This window comes from Molossus molossus, unplaced genomic scaffold (assembly GCF_014108415.1).
Source record: "Molossus molossus isolate mMolMol1 unplaced genomic scaffold, mMolMol1.p scaffold_m16_p_5, whole genome shotgun sequence".
Classification (NCBI taxonomy): domain Eukaryota; kingdom Metazoa; phylum Chordata; class Mammalia; order Chiroptera; family Molossidae; genus Molossus; species Molossus molossus.
Window position 1 is genome coordinate 71,641,238 of NW_023425388.1, and position 26,521 is coordinate 71,667,758.

The following is a 26,521-nucleotide window of genomic DNA, read 5'->3' on the forward strand; positions in this document are numbered from 1 at the left end:
AGTATGTCCAAGGACCAAAAATTGCAAGTGACAGTCTACACTCACAATCGTTTAATCATCTGCAGTAGTCCAGGCTGACACAGGAGCCCTTGTAAGAAGCCTCCTAAGAACTCCCAGAGAGCAGACTCTGAGTATAAAGTAGCTATTGATATGACCTAAATTATGCCAACTTCCAGCTGAGCTATTCAGGTTACTTAAAAGCATTGCTACTGATAGTTTAAATGATTGAAAATGTTCATCATTTTGGCAACATCTATATATCATTAAAACCATACACTAAAAGACAAATTCATTTAAGAAAAAATTAGGCTTTTCCAAGAAGCACAGCTAATTCATTATGTAATTACCCACATTATCATAGTTACAGTGCCATTATATAGTGATCAGCCTTTCTTGAACTCTTAAATAAAAGTGAATACATCTGAGACCAAGGGCCATACTTAGAGAACCACTGCTAGAGAGAATTTTGTCTAAAATGTGTAGCATCCTGAGACTAATGGGACACCTGTGACAAGCAAGACTGTCCAGCACGTATTCAGACCAGCTTCTGCATAACTGCCTAAGTCATGACCATCCTCTACTGCTTCCCACCCTGGGAGAGTCCTACTGCCCTGAAAACACAGCTGAGCTCTTTGCCCTGTATCATGACTGTACTGAGTGCCACCAAATCCTTTGGGTGAGAAGATCTGTCAGATTTTCCCAGGTGTCTGCTTGGTCTTTCATTTCTCTGTCAGATGATAGATAGATAGATAGATAGATAGATAGATAGATAGATAGATGATAGATAGATAGATAGATAGATAGATAGATAGATAGAGATCAAGCAGGTGACAAAAACCGAAGTCCATTCTAAATGCATTCTCAATTGTAAAATATTAGTAGAATTTTTTTTTATTATCAGGAAAGTGAAAAGAACACTTTCTGCCCTACCTCTTTATCAACATTGTAGATGGAGGTCTGGCCAGAACAGAAGACAGAAAAATAAAACAAAGTTTAAGTTTTCACTGCAAGTCAACCTTCCAGGCCATTTTGCTAGGAATCTGGCAATATCAGCAGCATCATGTCTCTCCTCTTGAGCTGGTCAGATTCTCAGACAACATCCCAAACAGCTGCCAGGGAGAACAAAGACAGATGGAGGTCCCAGCACTCAGTGTGTCAATGACTATCAATCCTCTTCTTCCCGCTGCTTCCCAGAACCTTCCGATTTGCCTCTCCTTCTCTAGTCCCCAAATCCTCTCTTCAGTTTAATCACCAGTTTCAGCTCAGGCAGACGAGGGCGGTGGATCAGAGTCCTGCTCAAAATGCTGTCACTGCCCTCCACATGATGGTCTCTCCTCCTCACAAGCTCCAGGGGGGCTTTGCACTGCTGGGTCTTTAATTCTGGAAGATTCTGCAACATAAATTGTGATCCTTCTGATTACCCCACTATAGCAGTGGACTAGAGTACCCTGGGCTGCTGAATACTGTTCCATTCTGTGAAGAAGCTACTCACCCATTCTCTTTCCTGGACTCTCCTCCCTCTGGGTGTTTGCTATTGTGTATATTTTTGTACATGTCTCCTGGCACAATTGTGGAAAGGCTTCTTTTTGGAAAAGACTTTTAGGAGGCAAGGTCAAATCTTTACAGTATGGTTTTACTAATGACAAAACTATCAGCAATGTGAAAGAGATCCTGAATTTCCATGTCTTCTCCAACACTCAGTAGTTGGACTAGACTGACTTTAACACACAGCCCATGGGTAGTTTGATGAAGGTCAGTGGGTAAAATAAAGAGGTAAATGGGCTCCTTCTCTCCCCACACCTGCATGACCAAATTCCTGGCACACATGTTCACATGCACATCACGTGCATTTTTAGAGGTTCTCCCTCAAGCAACTGGAGTAAACTTTCAAACACACATGTGAACTTCCTTCCAGAGTAACTGAATATTCAATTCCCAGATATTTTTTAAAAAGTGAAACTGAGGCAGCCAAGCGCAGTACTTTCTGGTATTTGTAGTCTCCGGGCAAGCTCTGCACAGACGGAAGCCTGGGCCACGTATTGCTAAATTGCCCCGCTATTCCAGACGCAGTGTTGGGCATGTCTGTGACCTTCATTTGGAAGAACTGGGAGCAGCTGGACCAGGCCCAGAGGTCCCTGTTCTGGGAAGTGATGCTGAACACCTGCAGATTTCTAGTCTCACTGGGTCTTGTGGTTCCCAAACCAGAGTTTATCTACCAGCCAAGAACAGGTAAGAGAGAAGGAATAAGAGGACTTTGCTGAAGCACCTTTCCAGGTAATAAGTAAAACCCAAGATCAACCAGTTTTGTCTTAGAGAGACTTGCTCCAGGGCAGACTGACTCAGAGAACCAGAAGGTCCGCCTACTTCGGGCAAGCCAGAGATCCAGAAGGGTTGTTGGAAATGCAGGAAGGGAACTTGAGGCCAGCTTCAGTCTCCCACAAGGAGACCATCCTTAGGAAGACAAGCCTTAAACACAATGATTCAGGGATAGATGATAACCTGTGCTCAAGGCAAAACTCTGCAGGAGATACTCTCTATGGATGTGACTCACAGGGACCAAGTAAAGACATCTTCATTCATGCAAGGAAGACCCTCTGCAATTGCAAAGAATGTGGGAAAGTATTTAACAAGAATTGCCTCTTTGTTCCACATCAGCCAACTCACACTGGAGTGAAGCCTTTGAATGCCAGGAGTGTGGGAAAGCCTTTCGTGACAAGGTGGATTCACACTGATGGAGAAGCCCTATAAGTGCATGGAGCATGGGAAGTTCTTCAACCATAGGTCACGTGTCACGTGCTACCAGCGGATTCACACTAGTGAGAACCCTGTGAGTGCAACGAATGTGGAAAGACCGTCCACTAACCTTGTTTTTGACCAGTATCATATGACCCACACTAGAGAAAAATCCCTTTGAGTACGAAGAATGTGGGAAAGCCTTTCACTACAACTCTTCCTTAACACATGAAGATTCACACCGGAGAGAAGCCCTATAAGCACAGTGAATGTGGAAAGACCTTCACCTCCCACTCTGTGTTTTTCCAACATGGTTTGACCCACACTGCACAAAAGCCTTTTGAGTGCAAAGAATGTGGGCAAGAAAAGACATATGAAGAAATGCTCAACATCACTAATCATCAGAGAGATGCAAATTAAAACAACAATGAGGTATCACCTCACACCTGTCAGAATGGCCGCCATCAACAAATCATCAAACAACAAGTGTTGGCGAGGGTGTGGAGAAAAGGGGACTCTAATACACTGCTGGGGGGAATGCAGACTGGTGCAGCCGCTGTGGAAAACAATATGGTGTTACCTCAAAAAATTAAAAATTGAACTTCCATTTGACCCAGTGATCCCACTGCTGGGAATATACCCTAAGAAGCCTGAAACACCAATCAGGAAGAATATATGTACCCCCATGTTCGTAGCAGCACTATTTACAATAGCTAAGATCTGGAAACAGCCCAAGTGTCCATCAGTAGACGAATGGATAAAAAAGCAGTGGTACATATACACAATGGAGTACTATGCAGCGGTAAGAAAGAAAGATCTCTTATCCTTTGAGATGACATGGAGGGACCTGGAAAGTATTATCCTAAGTGAAGGAAGCCAAGCAGAAAAAGACAAATACCACATGATCTCACTTATATACGAAATATAATTAACATAACAGTCATAGGAATACAGTAGACCCAGAAACATGGAAGTAGGGCACAGACTGACATCCCTCAGAAGAGGGGGTGGTGGGGTGGTGGGGGTGGGAAGAGATAAACCACAGAACTTATATGCATGTATGCATGACCAATGGACATGGACAACTAAGCCGGGGACGGGGCGGAGGTGGGGTGGGGTGGGGGGTGCCAATGGGGTAAAAAGGTAAAATATCTGTAACAAAAAAATAAATAAAAAATTTATAAAAAAAAAAAAAAAAAAAAAAAAAGAATGTGGGGAAGGTTCTTGCTACAGCTCTTCCCTTGCTGGACGCATAGGAGTCACATTGGAGAGAAGCCCAGTGCGTGCAGCGAATGTGGAAAGGCTACCTTTCCGCTTTTGTCCGACATAATAAGATCCACACTAGAGATAAAAAAACCTTTGAGAGCAAATAATGTGGAAAGCCTTTGGGGACAGCTTTTCTTTCCCTTAACACCTGAGGCGTTGCCCTGGAGAGAAGCACTCCGAATACAGTGAACGTCGGAAAGCCTTCAGCTGCTGCTCGTCCCTCACTAGCACCGGAGAGTTAAGGTAGGTGGGAAGGCCTTTGGCACGTGGGCCTGTCTCGGTCAACATCAGAGGACTAGTACTGGGAAAAGATCTTTTTAATATAACTACTAAGGAAACTCATTTGGCCACAGGAAATATCTTACTTGGCATTTGAGAATTCATCCAAGAGAGAGACCGCTTGGTTATTGTACATTTAGAAGAAACTTCATCACTAAGTCATCTCAGGAATATTGTAAAAAGATCAAGGAAGGAGCCCTGGCCAGTTTGGTTCAGCGGTTAGGGCGTCGACCTGCGGTCCAGAGAGACCCAGGTTCAGTTCCCGCTAAGGGCACGTACCTCGGTTGCAGTTTGTCCCCTGCCCTGGTTGGGTTGCGTGGGTGGCAACCACTCAATGTGTCCCTTTCACATCGATGTTTCTCTCTCTCTCTCTCCCTCCCACTCTATCTGAACAAAATATGGAAAAATGTCCTCTGGTGAGGATAAAAAAAAAATAAAAAAAAAGAGATCAAGGAAGGAGAGTGCTATAGAAAGAAAAAAATAAAGAAATGCATACACAGCTTCTTTCACACTTTACTGAGAGCCATGCCTATGAAAATTTTAATGCAGTTCTCTATCTGGGGACATCTGAAAAGTACAACGGCCTCGTCCCTTTATCATTATCTGTGTAGACATTCACTTCTGTCTAGTGACAGGAGAGTCGGGCAGTTGAGGGCAGATGTATGGGAAGCACTCTTTGTTCCAAAACATTCGTCTCTAATCTTGGGGAGCATAAATCTTTGTGAGAAATATGCGAGCTTCAGTCATGAAATATGTGAAACTTGTAAGAAATTGAATATTAAAAATACTGCCATATGACAGGACTGTGTATTTAGGAGATAAGGATCCATGTATGAATGGCACATTCTACCTGCATCATTTAAGACTACGGCTTTAATTTTTTTTTTCATGTAGTTCTGAACACCTAGCACCATTTTTTTTCTTACTTCGATATACTTGTTTCTTTTGACTCATTTTCTTGGGGACGTTGGAATGAGTGTGTACTGTATGGCTTTTCCAGGTGAGCCTTCTTTCTTTCTGCCATGGTTGCTCAGTTTAGAGGGGCTTCTGTAAACCATGTTTAAAATAAACTAAATAAAATATAGCTACCTTAAACTAATGAAGGACTCAGGGAAAATTTTTTTAAATGAACACAGTGTAGTAAAATATAAAACATGTTCTACATTTGAACATGTTCGTTCAATTCCTAGAAATCCAGCTTAGAGAAATGTTCTCACACATGTGCAGAGGTGTGTGTACAAAATTCAGTCACTTCTATTTTGTTTCCATATATCAAACATTGAAAACAAACAAAATGTCCATCAATAAGGAAATATTTTATACACTGGTTCTGTGAAATACTATGAAACAGTAAGGTGTCCCTGAACAGGCTGATGTTAAGGCGGCTCCCAGCTGTGGTGTTAGGTGCAAGAGCAAGTGGCTGTAATAAACCTAGATCTGGAATAGGAACAAGCACTGGCCACAGTGGCTTCTGCGGGGAATGGGGTGGGTCAGGGTTGTAGGGAACTTTCAGGTTTTACTTTACATACTTCAGTATTGTTTGCACTTTTAAAAATAAAGAGCATATATTGGCAATAAATGTTTCAAACATTTAAATTAAAATGGTACCTTGGAATAAAAGTGACTCCTTTTATTTCTTAAAAGGCATAAATTTTACAGGATTTTTAAAGTCCTAGTGTTATCATGCCTTTAAAAAATTAGATCAAGGATTCAGAGCTCTTTGGCTACACTTAGTAAATAGTAAGGTCTTTTTAAAAATGAGTCAACATGCATATATATGTGCAAAACAGTGAAACCAGACCACCTTCTTACACCAAACACAAAAATAAACTCAAAATGGATAGCGATCTAAATGTTAAGACTCCAAACCATAAAAAACCTAGAAGAAACATAGGCAGTAAAATCTCGGACATTCCTTGTAGCAATATTTTTTCTGATATACCTCCACAGGCAAGGGAAACAAAAGAAAAAATAAACAAGTGGGACTACAGTCAAACCTCGGTTCTCAAATATCTCACCTCTCAAACAATTTGCTTCTCAACCCAACAACCCTTTCGTGCTGATACCTGTATAACCAGTCATGCATTTCTTAAGCGACAAAGGAGAGAATGTGCTAGTATGAGTCAGTTTACCGCTAAACCTCATGTTGTTAACATCTCAGGAAATTGTGCTGTGAATATTTTTGTGTTTTTTGCTTTTGTTGCTACTTATTATTATTAAATTTTTTTTTACTGTATATTTGATTGCCTTTTTGTTAAATTTTCATTTATATTTTATGTCCTTTTTGTTTTTAAAATGTCTACTTATAGGTTAAACAATATATTAGACATGTACTGTAGATAAGAAAGGTTAAAATGGGGAATCATTTGGGGTTTTGGAACAGATAAATTCACTTTGCATTATTTCTAATGGGAAAAAATGATTCCATTTTCAAACAGCCTTCAAACAGAATGAATTAAGTTTGAGAACCGAGGTTCCACTTTGCACAGCAAAGGAAACCACCAACAAATGAAAAAACAACCCACTGAATGGGAGAACATATTCACCAAAGATACATCTGATAAGTGGTTAATATCCAAAATTTATAAAGAACATATACAACTCAACACCAAAAAATCAAACAATCCAATTAAAAAATGGATAAAGACTCTAATAGACACTTCTCCAAAGAGGACATACAAATGATCGATAGATGTATGAAAAGATGCTAAACATCACTAATAATAAAAAAAATGCAAATTAAAACCACAATAAAATATTACCTCATACCTGTCAGAATGGCTATCATCAATCAATCAACAAACAAGTATTGGCAAGGATGTGGAGAAAATGGAACCCTCATGTACTGTTAGTGGGAATGCAGATTGGTGTGGCCACTGTGGAAAACAGTACTGTATGGAGTTTCCTCAAAAAACCATAAATGGAACTGCCTTATGAGCCAGTGATCTCACTTCTGGAACTATATCTGAAGAAAACTGAAACACTAATTCAAAAGAATATGTGCACCTCCATGTTCATTGCAGTGTTATTTACAATAGCCAAGATTTGGAAGCAGCCCAAGTGCTCACCAGTAGATGAGTAGATAAAAAAGCTGTGGTACAGCCCTGGCCAGTTTGGCTCAGCAGTAAGCTTTGGCCTGTGGTCCAGAGAGACCCCGGTTTGGTTCCCTCTAAGGGCGTGTACCTCAGTTGCAGTTTGACCCCGGGTGGTCATGTGGGTGGCAGCCACTAGATGTGTTCCTTTCACGCCGATGGTTCTCTCTCTCTCTCTCTCTTCCTCTCTCTCCCTCCCACTCTGTCTGAACAAAAAATGGAAAAATGTCCTCGGGTGAGGATTAAAAATAAAAAAAGCTGTGGTACATTTACACCATGGAATACTCTCAATCATAAATAAGAAGGAAATCTTACCATTTGCAACAGCACGAATGGACCTGGAGAGTATTGTGCTAAGTAAAATAAGCCAGTCAGAGAAAGACAAATACCATATGATTTCACTTGTATGTGGAATCTAATGAACAAAATAAACTAACACACAAAATAGAGAGACTCATAGATACAGAGAACAGACTGACACTGTCAGAGGGGAGGGGCATTGGGGGCCTGGGTAAAAACCCCTTATAGACACAGACAACACAATGGTGATTAGCAGAGGAAAAGGGGAGTGGGGGATGTGGAAGAGAGTAGAGGGAGGATAAATGGTGATGGAAAGAGACTTGACTTGGATTGGTGAACACACAGTACAATATACAGGTGATGTATTGCAGAATTATATACCTGAAACCTATATAATTTTATTAACCAATGACACTCCAATAAATTCATTAAAATTAAAATAAAACTGAATCAACATAAATGTAAAATAACACATATTAAAAAATGAGAGTGTAGTATAGGCACTCTTCAATGAGTAATTTATTTTCTTTAAAATCTTAGTATCTTATAAATGCTCATTTGCAAGTGGTTAGATTTTGTATCAGGTTTTTATTTCCTTGGAGTTGATCACAAGGAAAGTATTTTGATAGCTATTAATGTCGATGTATTGCATATAAACACACACAACTGCGTGCACACACACTCACACACACACACACACACACACCAGCCACAGCTGATTTTTTAATGTTTGCTGTGAATGAATGTGGTTTGGTTATACTGGATTTACTTTCAGATTTTGTAATATATGTTAGTGTTCTGAATGAAGAGAAGCGTAGTGGCTTTTCTCCAACATAATATTCATGTCAAGAATCAGATGTATTTTCCAGGAAGGGAAAACAAGTTTGATATCCACTGATTATATATTAGGATTTGTCTGTGTTCTACCTCACAATATTTGTTAATATCATTTCACTGGGAATCATATCCCATTAGAAATATTTTCCCCACTTAGAAATAAGCAAGGAGTGAGAATTTCACACAAGCAAACCTGGAACTCACAGGTCAAAACCTGTTAGGGTATTTTAGTTGTAGTAGTTTGCCCAACAGAATTGCCCCATAAAAGATTGATCTTGTAAGTTTTATTCTCCTTTAGCAAGAGAAGTTGACAGCTATGTTGTGATATAAGTAAATTCTGCCTATGTGGGGTCAGTTCCTGAAAGTGGATTGTGAAAGATAAGTAAGAACACCTAAATGGCTTTGAAGAATATCTTTGTTTGGGCTGCTATAACAACATACTATAAACTGGGTGGATTACAAACACCAAAAATGTATTTCTCACAGTTCTGAAGGCTGGGAAGTTCAAGGTCAAGGCATTGGAAGATTCAGTGTCTGGTGAGAGACCACTTTCTGGTTCATAGATGACTGTCTTTCCATGGTGACCTCACATGGTGGAAGGGACAAGAAAGCCCTGTGGGGTCTCTTTTATAAATAAGAGTATTAATCCCATTGATGAGAGCTCCATCCTATGGCCTACTTACCTCCCAAACACCTCACCTCCAAATACTATCATACTGGGATAAGGGTTCAACATGTGAATTCTGGAGAGACACAAAGTCTGTAAGAGAGGAGAAAATAATCACCTTGAGATCTCTTTTCTGTGAGAGCCATTGAGTAGTATCCCTGGTAACATGAGTGTAGACTAAGCAGGCTTTAGAGTAAGTGCACAATGTTTTTAGACAGTTTAATATAAGGAGCATGAGAACTCTCAGAAGAAGATGCTGAGTTGCATGATAATGAGGCACGTAGGACATGTAAGCAATCAAGTGACTAATTGGAAAAACAGAGGGACATATTTTAAATTTCAAGTTTGTGGGCCAATTCATTCCAGTTACAGGTGAAAAGGTGTTTTCTTAAAGATAATAAAATTTAGGACTTTTGGAGATGTAAATCTTTTTTTGTTTGTTTTAATCCTCACCCGAGGACATTTTTGCATTTTTTTGTTCAGATAGAGTAGGAGGGAGAGAGAGAGAAACATCAACATGAAAGGGACACATCGAGTGGCTGCCACCCACACAACCCAACCAGGGCCCAGGACAAACTGCAACCGTGGTACTTGCCCTTAGTGGAAACCGAAACCGGGTCTCTGTGGACCACAGGCTGATGCTCTAACCGCTGAGCCAAACCGGCCAGGGCAGATGTAATTCTTTACATACTACATTTGGCTTGCTAACTGTTTTTCAGTGAAAGACTTTGAATGTATATTTCTCCTTTAATTTCCACTGATGGTATTAAGAATTCAGCTATCAGTTTATTATTATCCCTTTATAGGTCATTTTTCTTTTCTCTGTAGCTTCTTTAAAGATCTGTTTATCTTTGATACTCTATAATTTCTATATGATGTATCAAGGTGTGGCTTGCTTATTTATCATGCCTGATATTCATAAGGATTTCTGTATTTCATCAATTCTGGAAATTTTTCATTCATTATAACTTTGGAAGTGCATTGATTCCTTTATCTATTTCTATTATTACTTTCTGTAATTCCAATTCAATGTATATTTTACCTTCTTACTTTATCTTCTCTTTCTTTTAACTTATCTCCCATATTTTGTCTGTCCCCCTTTACTTTCAGAGTAATTATTTCATATCTGTCTTCAAATTTATTTGTTCTCTTTTCATCTGTGTAACTAAAATTTCTAAATGCCAGTGGTTATACGTTTTATTTTACAAGCTCTAATTGGTTCTCTTAAAAAATATTCTTGGTTATTTTCTTATATTTTTCAATACTTTTTTATTTTATATTTTGTATCCAACATTTCTAGAATCTGAAGTTTTTCAAGTTCTGATTCTGCTTCTTGATGTTTCTCTTGATTTCTTCCCATGACATCTTATTTCTTCAGGTATTCTGTGATTTTTAATTGTGAGTCCATGTTAACTGGAATTATATCTGTAGGAATTATTTGAGGCCTGAAATCAAGGTGCATGCCTTCACAGAAGATATGTGAGCCTTACCGCACTCAGACTATTTTGAATTCTCAACTTGGGATTTTTCAGCTCATATTAGTAAAGGGAAGTTCAGCCTTAAATCCAGTGAGAGTGATTCATGGTTATGAATTTCTAGGAGACATTTATCCTTCCTGGTATCCCAAGGCTATGATAGGCAGTGTATTTACTGGGCTCTCTTTGAGAGGAACTTTTTTTCCTATTTTCTCTTTTCACCAAGGCTGCCGTCTTCGGGGAGCAGCAGTTTAGAGCAAGGGTCCGTGAGCCAGCTTCTCTCCTCGCTCACCTGGAGATTTGTCTTTTTTCTCCAAAATGTAGTTTTTTTCTGACTTGTGTTTTCTTATCATTTTTGGCCTCTAGGAATTTTCCTTTCTTGCCAATACAACTGTTCATTTTTTTTTAATATATAATTTTTCCAATTTTACATTCTTTTTTAGGTGCATTGCACCAGAAGGATTTTTTTAAAAATATCTAGTATTCCATATTGCCAGAAACAGAACTTCTATTTTTCATTTAGTTACCTGTATCAGGTTTCCCAAGCCTTTAGAATTTACCAAACAATAAATCTTAACAACAACAACAACAAAATGTGACAGACATAGCCTTGCCAACTTTTTATTGTATAAAACAACATTTTAACACAACAAACAAAAACCTAACTACCTCCTACTCACACTATCATTCCATAGTAGAATGTTGGAAAGACAGATAATTACCTCAATTTACTTCATTTTGTATTTTGCTGAGATTGGTGACAACTTTGTCATACACCATCACTGGTCCGTGGACTAGCATTTGGAAACCACTAAGCTATGTCACGTGTCATGAAGATTAGTCTATCTGAAAGTATACTCACTATAAAGTCTATTAACCAGAAATTCTAACTACCAACAGCAAGTCAACTGCCAACCAGGCTAGTGTCATTAAATTATTTGTTTGCAAACGAGCAAATAATGTCCAATTTATAAAAGAAAGAAAGCATGAGATGTCAAGTCAAAATCTGGAGTCCCACCTCTTAGCCTCAGTTTCTTCACCTGTGACAGCAATATATCACTCATATGGATACTTTGAGGATTCATGGGAGGAATGTTCATTGGGGTTATTAACTTCCCTATTATTCTTCTCCCTTCCAAAATACGAACTGAGTTCCTCTGCAAGGAGCAAGGACCCAACTCCAAACAGTAGGACTTTCTTTTCAATATGGATGGAGAGCAGGCAATGTGTCCCATTGGTTCCTTTCATTCCTATCAGGAAGGAAGAAGTTGGGGCCAACTAGGACTTCCAGGAGAATAAAATTTGCTGGCAAGAGAGATAAGCCATCCAAAATTTAACTTCCTGGAAGCTGGGACTTTGTTCACGGCTGCATCCTGGTACCTGTGACACTGCTTGGCACGTGACAAATGCTCAATAACTGAGTGAGGAATAAGAAAACAGATCCGAGCCCCACAACAAAATGGCCACAACCACGTCTACCGAAATCACCCGACAGAGACAGAAATCCGCAATTCTATTTCCCCGCTTCCCCGGCCGTGCTCAGCCCCCTCTGCTCCCATCCTCCCCACCACGCAGTCCTTCTCCACCAGGTCCCGCACAGTCCCAGAGGCAGAACCTGGCTTTGAGACAAAACAGGCAAAACTAAAATCAATATGTTGAACCACCTTTTCGGAGCCCTTGTGGTCTGTGCTCGAGTCGGGCCGACAGTAACAGCCTGTGCAGCGCGCAGAGCGGGCGGCGAGGTCTGCAGGAGCATCAGTCCGCAGCCGGGAGCATGGCCCGCTCAAGGCTATGAGCTACAATACTAGTTACATCCACTGAGCATTTTCATTATGCCAGGCTCTATACTAATGGCCTTTTATGGATTGTCTCATTTAATTCTTAGGGCGACCCACCTGGTTAGGTACTATTTTTATCCCCATTTTATAGAAGCTTAGAAAGGTGAAATAGCTTGTCAGGGGTCATATAGCTAATACACGCTTGTCTGCAAAATGCATGCTCCTGTGGCACTGTGTATGATAGAGTTTGTACCACTCAGAGTCTTTGGGATGGGCTATATGTAAGCATATCCATATTGTTATGTGACTTTGCTTAAAGAAATCTACTCCCTTTGATTTTCTTGTATCAGAAATCATAAGATGAGCCCTGGCCAGTTTGGCTCAGCGGTTAGAGCGTCGACCTGTGGTCCGGAGAGACCCGGGTTCGGTTCCCGCTAAGGGCACGTACTTTGGTTGCAGTTTGTCCCAGGCCCTGGTTGGTCGTGCGGGTGGCAGCCACTCGATGTGTCCCTTCACATCGATGTTTCTCTCTCTCTCTCTTCCTCTCTCTCCCTCCCACTCTATCTGTACAAAAAATGGAAAAATTTCCTCGGGTGAGGATAAAAAAAAAAAAAGAAAAAAAAGAAATCATAAGATGAAAAGACAAATATGGGAAAATAAAACCAAGTCTAGAAGTGAAAATAGAGTTTGAAGTGACCTAGAGTAGAGAGAAAATAACAAAACTGCTCTCCTTTCTCCTATTGTCTTTTTTCTTCTCCAAATACCTTTGACCTGTTTCTTTCTCTTCTTTACTACCACCCCATCCTCTGTCTGAGTTCTTATTTCTTTTTCTTTTTTTTTTTCTTTACTGAGTTTTAGAGAGAGGAAGGGAGAGGGAGAGATAGAAACATTGATGAGAGAGAACATCCATTAGCTGCCTCCTGCATGCCCCCAACTGGGGATTGGGCCCACAACCTGGGCATGTGCATGGTGACCTCTTGGTGCATGGGTCTGCGCTCAACCACTGAGCCACACTGGCTGGGCTGAATTCTTCTTACCTACACTACTGCTGCAAAGGCTCCACAACTGCTCTCCCTATATCTGTTTTGCCCCTCCCCAGCCTTGCAGTCCTTCAAGAAAGAAATAAAGCATGGGATGTTTTTAAAAAGTGTACAGCAACTTTTAAACGCTTGTCTGATCATGGTCATTCTCCCACCTAAAATCCCTTTCCATGGCTTCCCTTTTCCCTTAGGGGAAGGCAAAAGTCCCTAATGGGGCCCATCTGGCCCTGCTTGTGGGGTCCCTCCCCATCCCCCAGTGTCGCTGCCTCGTTACTTCCACTTCAGCCACAGGGCTCCGCACATCCGGTTCTCCTCCTGATACCCTCTTCGTCACTTCTCCATCAAAGGGAGTCTGACCCGTCATTCAGACTGCTTGCCATTGTCACTATGCAGAGCACGCGCAAGCTGGCTGCACCGCGGGAGATGTGAAGGGAGTGAGTGAAGGGATGACTCCATGGTGGTCGCTGCCGGGTCTGTGGGCACCTGGCTTCCATTTTGAATCCTCCTGAACCATGAGGCTGGAGTTCTTTCCCCTCCTGCCTCTGCCATGATGGGCCCGGGGTCTGGATCAGCCAGGGCCTGCAGGTCGGTCTCATGGCTTAGGTTTCTCTGACCTCAGGGGCTGGGCGAATTCTTGGAAGCTCATCTTAGCCAGTTCTTACAGCCCTCAAATAATTCTGTAGCCACTTTGTATCTGGTAATATTTCTGCTTAAATTCATTAGAGTGGTTTCTATTGTATGAAGCTGAATCCACCAACAGGAAGCTGAAAGAGTGAGCTGTAAGCCACCAAGGCACTGGGCATAGCCTTGCTCTGTCTACCCTGAGGCCTTGTTCCCGGCCCAGGCTGATTCACATCTGTGAGAACTGGTCCCTAGCCAGGAGCCTTAAGACACCAAACCACACAGCAAACCCATGTCCAGCCTTTAGGGACACCAGACTAAAAGGTCATTCCTAAGAATTATCACCCAGAGGCCAGACTTTAAATTGCTGCCTCTAGCTTCCTCTTTGTCCGTCCCATGAGTCAGTTTATGGGCTCTCCCAAAGAATCCTCATTGCCCCCACGTCTTAGGCCATAAAAAAACAAACCAAAACAAAAAAACAATGGCTGAAGCTACTTCTATCCACCGCTTCAAATGTAAAGAGCTACCCCTCTTAAGTGCCTCCTACACTGTATACTATACTTCAATGTAGTTTGTCGTACTCTATTAGACTTACCTGCTTACTTTTCCATACTCCTCCTAGGCTGTGTCTACATCAGAGTGAGTTCAGAGTGAGCTTATTTTGTGGAGTATTGACTTAGTGCTAAACACCATGCTTGCCATGTAGTAGACGCTCAACAGATAGTTCTAGAATTTGTTGGGAAATACATAAATGCCTCAGGCAAATGTGGTGTTTCTTGCTAAATCCCAGGGTCTTTCCCCAACTCCTCTGACTAAATCCTCAGCCAATCAGCAAAACACTGCTACCGGGGAGAGAGAATTGCCTCAAGGCCACTGCTTGGACAAATAGACTGCTAGATTTGGTCAATCATATAAAATTTGCATAATTTCACACTTCCTCTCTGGAAAATCAAGATTCTATAAAAGTAAGTTATCGTGCAGCCTTTGCAAAGCCTTTTCCTCAGGTTATGGTTTTCTCCAGCGTGGAATTGAATATATCTCAATATTATCTATCAAGGTATAATTGTGAGATTTCTGAAATGCAAAATAAAATTCTTTGACCATATCCCAGTCCTCCTTGGCAGCTCCTTGTCTTAAAGATTGGCATTCACAGATCTTCTGTTATACCCATGATCCTGCTCATAGCAAGCAACACACAAAGGAATAGCAAATGGTGTCAAAAAAAAAACAGTCTTGAACACCTGTGTGTGTTTGTTTGCTTTTGGCATTTCATTCAACTGCTAGCTATAAATTAATTCTCCCAGTCAAAATTAATTTCTTCCTCTTCTGTTGCCCAATACTACTTCGTTTATTCTGCAATTATAGCACCGAGCATTTTTTTTTTTTTCATGCATTGCAGAATCAAGTTCCCCAGTATACTTGTTTAGGAACTGCTACACCATTTATTCAAACACTGGAGGAGAACAACAAATTATCATTAAGATGAGTGTCCTAGATGGTTAATTAGCTTCACACACTAGCTACATGACTGGTTCTCACACACCAGGCTCAAAGCACTTACATTCAAATTTATACTACAGCAATACTATAAATGATATTCATTACATTTATATATGGTATAGGTCTATGACACTGTTACTCATTGAATGTGTCTCTGACCACTTGAATCACAATCATCCATGGTTATAATTAAGGTTGTAAATATTTAATATATACAGATTCCCAGGCTCCGTGGTAGAGCTACTGAATCAAGGATTCCACCTGAAAGAGGGGCAACATAAAATAAATACTAATGCCCCTTCCATAGTAGTCCAATATTTCTCCAGTCCTGGGCCTGCACATCATAGATGTTCAGTAGACTGTTGTTACTGCTGCTGCTTTTAAATTCTATTGCCCACTGAAGTTTCAGGAGGACTGATTAGCTGTATAACACACCACAATAGGAGAAATAAGTATAAATAATCAAATCAAATAATAAATTAATTAAATATTAGTAAAATAAAAAATGAGTTAAGTATGAACAAAATGTGAGGAAGGGCCGAGGTAGAGATCATCTATTCTGAGTAGAGGCTCTAGGAAGTCATAGAGCAGATTATCGTTGAACTGGGTCATTCAGAATACACTGGAAATAGCCAATCAGAGAAGCAACAGAAAAACTCTGTGGATTGGCAAGCATGAGCTGGTTTGGAGAAGGAAACGTGTCTTGTGTGTCAGAGAGAAGCAAGTCTGCTGTGATAGCCCAGGGGGCATGGGGCAGAGAGCAGAGATGGGCAGGGAAACTGGTGGAGGGGAGGCTAGCTGTGATGACTGGGCCAGCCTGGGAGGCCTCCTGGCCACGTGTCTTCCCTGCATTCTCAGAGCAGTAAGGGATCTCGAGAGGCAAATGGGCATAGCTGCAGCCTCACCTAGTAAGAGAATGGAGCTTCCACGCGCTTGGTTGTTTTGAAGCATGTAGTTGTCCTTAGATAGCCCCCAGATGACCATTTTCAGTTACTTACAGGCCTTTCGGTTACATTGACCAGTCAAGTCTAAGAGCCAAAGACACTGGACTTGTCTGGCTTATGATTTATCTAAAAAGAAATCCTAAATGGGGCCATGAGTTATTTTCAGAGACCACGGCTTTAAAGCCCAACGGTAAATTCTGAGAAACTAACTTCCACTGTGGGCAGAACCCAGGTCCTGGTATCCGGTCATTTGTGCAAGCTTCAGAGTGAAGAAGGTTGAGGAAAAATGCGGTGACAGGTCCAGCCTGACCAGATTTGCTAAGGGGATCTTAGACCTTGGAGAAAAGGGCATGCTCCCCTTATCCCTGCCTCTCATGGAACAGGGTGAGGGCAGGCTTTCTACTGAAACATTCACACTTCATTTCCAGATCATAAAGCAAGAGTGAGGCCTGCAGGAGGCAGGAAAGCCTCGCTGGACCACGAGAAAGGTGGGCAGGAACCCAAACCCAAGGGTTATTCTGGACCTTTCCCTGTGGTTCTACTGAGAGAGGAAAAGCACCCTGGGCGAGGTCCCACTACTACTCTCATCTCATCGACCTGTTTCTGCCTCCGGCTGGGTCCTGTTCCTCAGTCTCAGAGGAAGACAGCAAAGCATGGCCCTTTGCTCAATATCAGCCTGTCTCCCCGTGCCCCTGAACGTGATCTTTGCTGTAAGGAGGCCACACTCAACAGTAATGGCCGATGCTCCCCAAATCCTGACCACAACCTTCCCACAAAGGGTCTCGCGTAATCCTCCCAGCACCTCATGGAGTACATGCTGGTACTATCTCCTTGTTACACACGAGGAAACAGTGGCACAGAGAGGTGACGGCACCCAGCCATGGTCGGCATCCCCTGCAGAGCAGTAGGGCTGAGATGTGGATCCAGATATTCCAACTCCAGACCCATCTGCTTGGCCTCAACACCGCACTGCTTCTCAGGCAGAAATGAAGCTTGATCATAAAAGCAACACAGGCCCGGCTAGGGTGGCTCATTGGTTGAGTGTCGACCCGTGCACCAAGAGGTCGCCGGTTCCATTCCCGGTCAGGACACATGCCCAAGTTGTGGGCCACATCCCCAGCGGGGGGCATGCAGGAGGCAGCTAATCGATGTTTTCTCTCATTGATGTTTCTCTCTCTCTCTCCCTCTCCTTTCCTCTCTAAACTCAATAAAGGAAAAAAAAATTCTTTTAAAGAAGCAACACAGGTTTATGATGGGAAATTTTTTTAAAATGTAGAAGAGGCACAAAAAGGAAAGTAAAATTCACCTACAATCCCACCACTTCCACCATTTGGGGAAAGGTATAAAGGAAAACCTGAAATCCTCTCTCATTTCTAACTTTAGCTCTCAAAGGTGTCCACTGTCCTTCCAGACGGTTTTCCTTTAGTGTTTACACAAATATGCATAAGCAGATATATACACGTACAGTGTTTTTTTAAGTAATAATGTCTGTTTGCACAATGTACAATAAGAGTACTTTTGTGCATTGCTTTTTCACTTAAATTGGCATCTATTTAAATGATTGCATAGTTACCCACTGTCTGCTGGACCATAATTTATTCGACCAGTGTTACAATAAATATCTTTGTCCATATATCTTTATGTACCCATGCTAGTGGTTCTGTACGATACATTTCAACAACTCGTAGAGCATATGCGTTTTTCATGTCGCCAATCATTAAATTACCAGTGGATTTTAACTCTTTATGATGACAGAAGGGGGTTGTTGATAATGAATCTACATTATGTAATGAAAATCACACATAACTTATTTAAGCATAATTGTATACAACACTGAATAAGTGATATAAGAGGGGTTTCTCATGCACATTTGAAATTCTTCCTTCCTAAGAAACTAGATAAATGTCTTTGCTTGTTGTGGGTAAGAAAATGTGTCTCTTTCTGACCCCTCTAGAATCCTCCTCTCTGCTGGGTACTACTGCTTGTGCCCCCACAGGAGTTCACATTGGGGTGTATCTTTCTTCTATATGTGACTTTGTTTATGATTTTCTAAAAGTGTACATTCTTAGTACCTTTACTAGTTCAAAATGGTTTTTTCCCCATTCATAAATTTTATGTTTTTATTCTTAGGAACAGTGAAAAAGTCTTAATATACTAGAAACAAGCAACACTGAGCAAAATTTTTTACTCTTTTTGAAATAGATCCTTATCCTTTATTAAACACTATTCAGAATGCACTTCAAACACCAGATTTTTACCAATAACTCTCCTCAAATGGCCACTCCTTCCAACATCCTCGGCAAAATGCTTGCTGCTGATCTTTCTGTCTGCTTGCCTAGGCTGCCCCTCTGTTCGAGAACTGGTGAATCTGGGGCTCCCTGTACTCTGGTCAGCGAGAGGAGGGCAATGTCGCTGTTTCTGTTTTGGTTTTTGCCTTTGTTTTCAAGAAGAGTCACTTCCAGGTTGAGTTGGGCCTGGTCAAACTCTTCAGCTTCCCTCCTGACTGCTGCCACCCCACCACCGTTCCTCTTAGCCAGCTCCCACTCACTGCCCTTCTGCCAAATGCCCACCTCCTGAGGGACCCTCTGCTGCCAGCCAAGGCCAGCCCACTCACGTGCTAGGCCGGCACAAACCCCGCGCCTTGGCCCACACCATCCTATACTGCTTACTCTCCCTGCCTGAGAGGTAGTGTAGCCAAATACAGAGCATGTGGGGCTTGGGAATCAGGAACTTGGGGATTTGACTCCTGACTCTTAACCCTGTAGGCTGTGTGATCTTAGGAAAGGCACTGAACTTCTCTGTACTTCAATTTCCTCAATTGTAAAATGGGAGTGATGAAAACAATAAACTCACAGGACTATTGAAAGAACCTGGGTCCAGCTGGTGTGGCTCAGTGGTTGAGCGTCGACCCATACACTAAGAGGTCGCCAGTTCAATTCCCAGTCAGAACACATGCCCAGGTTATGGGCCCGATCCCCAATGGGGACATGCAGGAGGTGGCCAATCAATGTTCTCTCTCATCAATGTTTCTGTCTCTCTCTCCCTCTCACTTACTGTCTCTCTAATATCAATAAAGGAAAAAAAATATTTTTAAATAAAGAACCTGATATACAGTGTCTGCCACACAGAGACATAATAATTTGTAACTATTCTTTTTATCCTCAACTGAGGACATGCTGAGAGAGAGAGAGAGAAAGAGAGAGAGAGAGAGAGAGAGAGATTGGTTGCCTCTGTAGATGCTTTGACCAGGAATTGAACCTGCCACCCAGGTGTGTGCCTTGACTGGGAATTGAACTGACAAACTTTCGGTGCAAAGGATGATGCTCAACCAACTTAGCCCCTCCAGCAGGGCTGTAACTACTCTTGATACTATTCCACAGCCAAACCTCTTAAATGAGGTGTTACTGGTCAAATCATATAAAATTTTAGGATTGTTTCAAATTTGGGAATTTGATCAAGTTTCATTCACACAGGAGCTCTGGAAGAGGGTCTGATTCTCCCGCTTCGTGGCCTTAGCGTCAGCCTCCCTCCACCGGGGGCATGTGATGAAGTGGGACATTTACACATGGCTGGAGGAGTGTGACTAATACAGTCCTTTCAGAGAGGGTCACACCCCCAAGGAGGGGACAGTCGGGACCTGCCATCTTTAAATACTTACTCAAGTATGAGAGCTTCCTCTGCCAGCCTCCTCCACTTAAGAACTGGCAATAGGAGGTGACCCAGCTGAGGCCAGGCAGCCAGCCAGCTAGCTGGTGGGCAGACATATTTTTAGGAAGGACATTCCAGGCATGTTGTCCCTCATACAGTGTGAGGAGGTTAAGAAATGTGTGGGATCTGTTTGGTTATTGCAGTGCCCGTGAGCTGAGGGGCTCCACTGACATTTAGTGGGCAGGGACCCCAGGTGCCATATAGCTTGCATTACTTGGGACAACCCCACCCAGTGAAGAATGGCCCCATCCAAAAATGCCAATAACACCGCTTCTGAGAACCATCTGGATGGCTCAGACCTCAACAAGTCATTAGTACTGTTTCCCATCCTGGTGAACTGGGCCGGAGCGTGGGGTGAGCTGTTGGGCTCCCTTTGCCCCTTTAGCCTGGAGTCTGGGTTACAACTGCAGATGTCTCACTCCACGCCTCCTTCCCTGCGTACCACATCACTGCCCACTTGGCTGCCAGCACAGAGGGGCAGAAGGCAAATGCATACTGTGTAATCAATAAAGCTTTGACTTCAGACCCCTACGTAGCACTCTTACTGGTAAACTGCCATTTGGCTTATGTCCAAAGAAAAGCCAACTCAAAGCAAAAATCATTCCAGTGAACGTTGGGTCTCCGCAGGGAACTAGAACCTACTAGGGCCATGGCCCAAAAAAGAATGCTGCTGATTTTACCCCAATGCTACTCCCATCCCCAAATATAGACAGCCTCTAAGTCTTATCTGAAGAACCCAAGAAAATAATTAATGATCAACACTTTCTGAGTGCTTGCTATGTGCTGGTACTGTGCCAAGTACTTTATATACATTATCTCACCTAATACCAAGTGACATAAAACATAGCACGTGAGAAAAAGGCAATGCCAATCCTGTTAATCCAGTCCCTCGGCCTCTGTGGGCAAGTCACTCTTGGACAAAGCTGTACTCTGGGCTGACTGCACTCCCAGAATCCCTCAGGTGTCTCAGCGGCTCATGGAGGCTAAATTCCTGAGTTGGGGGCCCACACGGGGAGGATTTATCTCTCATAGGCCTCCTGTCATTAACAGAGATAAACCCAGGTATTGTCATTACGGTAATGGCCTCTGTGACTAAGAGGAGTTAAGTAGAAAGTCAGCGAATGTCAAATATATTGAAAAATCACTTCACCATGAAGTCACCTTCTAATGTGTTTGGTGGAAACAATAACATCCATTTTCACTCCAGACACTACTCTCTGCGGTAAACAATATCACGAGGTGACTCTATCCCGTAAGTCCCCAGGAACTGTTTCTAATTATTGTCAGAGGCACATCAATTACCAACGGAGCCTCTAGGCAGCCCTCGATGCGGCTCTGATTAGAAACATGTTTTACTTCCATTTCTTCTGTCAAGCCCCTCAACCCTCCACGTATTAATTGCTCCGTCTTGGCTGTGGGCCTGCTTCCCTCAGCCTCCTCTCTGAGCCGAGCCTCTCAGGGCCAAGGCGCATCCTTGTCTGGCCTCGTCCCTGCACCTCACCCTCTTTGACGAGCAACTCGGCACCTGCCACAGGGCTCATCCTGTCCCTTCAAAAATACTGGGGCTCTGTTAACCCAGAGAGCGGATAAAAGTGCTTCAATTAAAAACATATATATTGGGTGAGATACTATGATAAGCACATTGCATACATGTCTCACTGAATCTTCCAGAAAGACCCTGTGAGGGAGGTACAATTATTATGTCCATTTTACATTTAGGAAAAGTGAGGCACAAGGAGGTTAATAATTCTCCCGGAGTCATATAACTAACAATCAGAGAACCTGCAGACACCCAAGTGGAGCCCATCTTCACTTCCAAGTCCTCTCAAGCCCCTGCGCCCAGGGGTAAGTCGGGCTTCCTCTTTACTGCCCCCACCCCCATTCTTATCACTGACCTCTGCACCCTGCGCACAACTCATTCCTTTTTTTTTTTTTTTCATTTTCAATCCTTACCCGAGGATATTTTTCGATTTATCTTCAGCTAGAGTGGGAGGAAGAGAGGGAGAGAGCGATAAAAACATCCACTTGAGAGGGACACATCAACTGGCTGCCTCCCGAATGACCTGACCAGCGCGGGGACGAACCACAGCCAAGGTACGTGCCCTTGGCCGGAATCGAACCTGCGACTCTTTGGTCTGGGGGCCGGTGCTCTAAACGTTGAGCCAAACCAGCCAGAGTTTACAACTCATTCCTTGAAGATTTAGGTTTAGATGGGCTGTTTCCAAAGCTACTTCTATTGCAATTCTTGGTTCTTTCAGCATCCAAGGAGACCTCACAGGTTGGGCTCTAGGGGCACCAGCCTCGTCAACTACAACAGGAAGGGCGGCCTGGAGGCGTAGCTGCCATACAGAGAAGTGCTCCCCTCAAAGTGCTGGCCCCCAGTTACGTACCTCCTCTCTTCGGTTCTACCCTACCTGTGCCAGACGCCCCATAGCAGCGCCCCTGCCTAGACGTCACCGGCAACTACAAGTACAGCTGTGCTGTCTCAATGTCTCCCTCTCCGACCACCACCTCCCCACTCTGAAGCTCATCTGTTCTCGTCTTTCCACTCCAACAATTCTTGGGCCCAGAAACAACTGTTTTTGGCACCTTTTTATTGTCCTCACCTCTGCCTTGCCTCCTGTCTTCCTTACCTAACTGAGATTTGTGGGTCATCATTGCGTTCCTCCCTGTGTAGGCCTGCGGTTGTCCCCGCCCACTCTCCCTTCCTGTACACAGCTGGCAAAACCCTAGCCTACTTCAAACCAGCACCCCCCTTATTACACACCTGCAGCTGAGCAGTTAAGCAAGGCTGAAGAAAACAAACATGCTGACTCGCCTTTCTTCCACATCAACACAAACCTCACACAGGTCCCCAGTGCTGCCTGGCAGTCTACCTGGCATACTACCCTATTTCCCAAGTCCACACACTTTCCCAGGACAGTCTCCTGTTCCTCTCTCTCTTCAAACCTCCAATACCTTCTCTTCCCCTTCAGGAACCCTTGCTTCCCCCTTGACTGAGAAAATTGGAGCAAGTTTCTACCATCACATCTACCCACCTTTCTGCATTTTGGTCCATATAGTTGACCTTCCCTCCTGTTGCTGTGGATGAACTGTCTGGCTTCTGTCTAAAGCCAGCCTCTCCACTTCATGAGAGAGCTCGTCCCCTCATGCCTGCCCAAGGACACTCAGTGCTTGAGCATCAATTTCCCTTCTCTGCTGAATCAGTACAAACATGATGTTATTTCTCCAATCAAAAACGCACTTCCTCTGACTCCACATCAAGATCAACTACTCATTTCTGTTCCCCTTATAAGAAAACTCCTTAAAATGGTTGTCTTTACTCACTTCAATTTTTCTCGTCTGTATTTTCTTGAACACATCCCAAGTAGACTTTTGTTCCCTCCATTCTACTGCAACAGCTCTTGTTAAAGTCACCAATGACCATCATTGCCAAATACAGTAGCAAATTCTCACTCTAACTTGAACTGCCAGTACTATTTGAATTGGGTGCTCACATCTTCCTTCTTATTGATTATAGAGAGAGGAAGTGAGAAAGAGAGAGATAGAAACATCAATGAAAGAGAACATCAATTGGCTGCCTCCTGCACGCACACACACACACACACACACACACACACACACACACACAGTGGGGATTTGGCCCACAACTTGGGCATGTGCCCTGAAGGGGAATCAAACCCGTGACCTCTTGGTGCATGGGGCAACACTCAAACACTGAGCCACACTGACTGGGCTCACACCTTCCTTCTTAAAATGCTTTCTTCCCTCCCCTTCCAGGATACCACTCTCTCACCAGGTGATCACCTCTATCATCTTTGTTTGTTCCTCCTCATCTCTCTCAACATTTAGATATTAGAACACCCTAGGGTTTAGTCTTCTCTTTTCTCTTCTCTAGCTGCCATCATTCCTTGGGTGACAGCTGCAGCCTAGACCTCTCCTTGGACATTCAGACTCATAGAGTCAACTGGCCTCCTTGCTGTTCCTGGGACACACTCCTGCCCCCCTGGCGTTGTGCCTGCTTCTCTCTCTTCTTTGATTCTTCCTCCAAAATAGTTTGTTCCTTTCTGTCTCCACTAAACTATCACCTCAGAAGTGAGTTCTTCACTGCTTGATTGATCTAACATAGAACCATGGTTACCTTCTCCTTAACTCTACCCTTACCCCGACCCCAATGTATTTTTTCCCATAGCGTCTATCTCTATCTGGAATATTATAAATGTAGTTATTTATTTATATGTGTCTCCCTTTGGTGGAACTCAAATCATATGAGAGCTTGAACTGCTCCTTCCTCAACATCTAGAATAGTGTTGGGTTCTTAGTGGGCACTCCTTTTAAATGTACTTTGAATGAATGACTATGATTTGAAACCATGCAGTCTGGCTCCAGTAGCTCTGAGTCAGAATGGTAGAAGAGGGACATCCTTGTCATGGGGGACTTTAAGAACTATTTGAGGACTTGAAGAATTGGAGTCCCTGCCTTGTAAGGGCAGAGTCAGAAAAACCAAAGTTATTTATTTTTGGCCCCTCTTTCGCACTGAGAAACCCAAGTTACAATGAGATGCAAAACACCCTATGTCCTGAGAAAATGTGCTTTGACTTGACATGAAACTGCATCCTCAGATCAGTATGGGTTTTTGTGAGTCTTGTGTTTTTTTTAACTCACCAATTTCTATTCCAACGGCCATGTTCTCACCCCACCTCATACCTCTGCCCTGTGGTAATTTCCCCATCCAAGCACACCTGTGCCCATTCATGGGTAGATCCATGCCCATGCAGACAGCGCCATCTTGCCCTGCTTAGCGAGAAATATGTCTGTCACACTATCATCACAACTGCCATCCCAGCAGAGCTGGATGGAATCAGAGCCCTCATTGGTCCATTAAAGTAAGGATGGTCTTTCTCTAAAGTAAGCCTTGCTCTCTATTTTTTAAAAAGCTAACTTCCCCCCCCCCCCCGCCCCACTCACCTAGATATTCATGCCAGGACTTGCATGAGAAAAACACTTCTTTCTGACCCCTGGAGTGACCCACTGATGCCTCGAAGCAGGAAATTTCATTGCCTCATCTCAGGCTGAGTCTCTGTTTTACCAGTCACAAAATGACTCAACCCCTTTTTAAAAAGCCAGCTGTGACCATGGACTCTGGGACCTCCTGTGGTGGTGAATTCAGTTTTTAAAATGATAATGATAAAATAGCATAGGTAATCGTTATCAAAGCCATTATGCTTTGATTATCAACCCTTTGGGGGCTGGAGAAAAGCAAGTTGGCGGGACCGAGAGGTTGGTGGTACACATTTCCCTCCTCGAGAAGCATCTTATAATGGGTCCCACACCAGCAGTGACTCCCAGGTCGGCGCTCTCCCCGCCACTCTCCATCAGCAAGAGCGCACTGCCACCCAGGCTGACGAGTCGCGCTGAAACATCCTGGGTGTCCTTCCTGCTTCCGCCGCACAGCCTGTCATCCCCTGTTGCCACATGGCTCTTGCTCATTTACTTACCACTCACACTGATCTAGAAGATCAAAGAAAAACTCCACTGACTCACCCCTGCCTAGACCAGCTCGAGGGCCGGTCAAGGCTGTGAGTGAAATATTACGAGATTCGAATCTATTCTTTCCACCTAGCTCGCTGACTCACTTGCTTGCACTCTCTCTCTTCCTTGCTCTCATTTTTCAAAAAATAAATAAATGAATTCTGGCTTGGCTGAAGATTTCAGCACTGTGACTGCTGTGCAGATGGATCCTGCCGAAGCTGGTGCTGGCCCTCTGGGGAGTAGCATGAAATGCTGGTTTTCAAAACCTGAGCAGCGTGTAAATGGCAGCTAAAAAGGAAATGCAGATCGGTGCTGAGCGTTAATTGTCTCTTCCTCTCTTCTTCACACACTTCAGAGACTCGAGGCAGCAGACAGGAAGGCAGGCCTGCCCCTCGCGGGGTGGGCTTGCTTTCTTTCAAGCTGGACTGAGAGGATAACACCTAGAGTCCAAGTCAAAACACGGAACGGGATTTTGTTTTCTTTCTTCCTTTTTTTTTTTTCCCCGAGTTCTCATCTGATGAAAGTCAGAGAGGTGGCACTGAGCTTGTAATGAAAGCAAGATTCTGCTGAGAATGTCGATGAGATGTGACACAGAAAGGGGAAGCAGGATGTCTTTGTTTTGAAATGACAGGTGATAAGCTATGGGGGGTGCCTGGTGAGATTTTAGTCCATAACTAGGTAGCAACCTGTCAAAGACAGGCCCCTTGAATGCATCACAAGAATTCTCACTTGAGATGATTTCAATTCCG

The 26,521-nt window shown here is 43.1% G+C and overlaps 1 long non-coding RNA gene across 1 annotated transcript; it reads right to left on the bottom strand.

The window, feature by feature from the left end:
- Positions 1-902: 902 nt before the first annotated feature.
- On the bottom strand, positions 903-23,425 carry LOC118617824. Its single transcript, XR_004956854.1, has 3 exons — positions 23,279-23,425; positions 9,191-9,267; positions 903-1,390 (listed from the first exon to the last, which is right to left on the bottom strand). It is a non-coding gene; the product is annotated as an uncharacterized LOC118617824 (long non-coding RNA).
- Between the last annotated feature and the right edge of the window lie 3,096 nt (positions 23,426-26,521).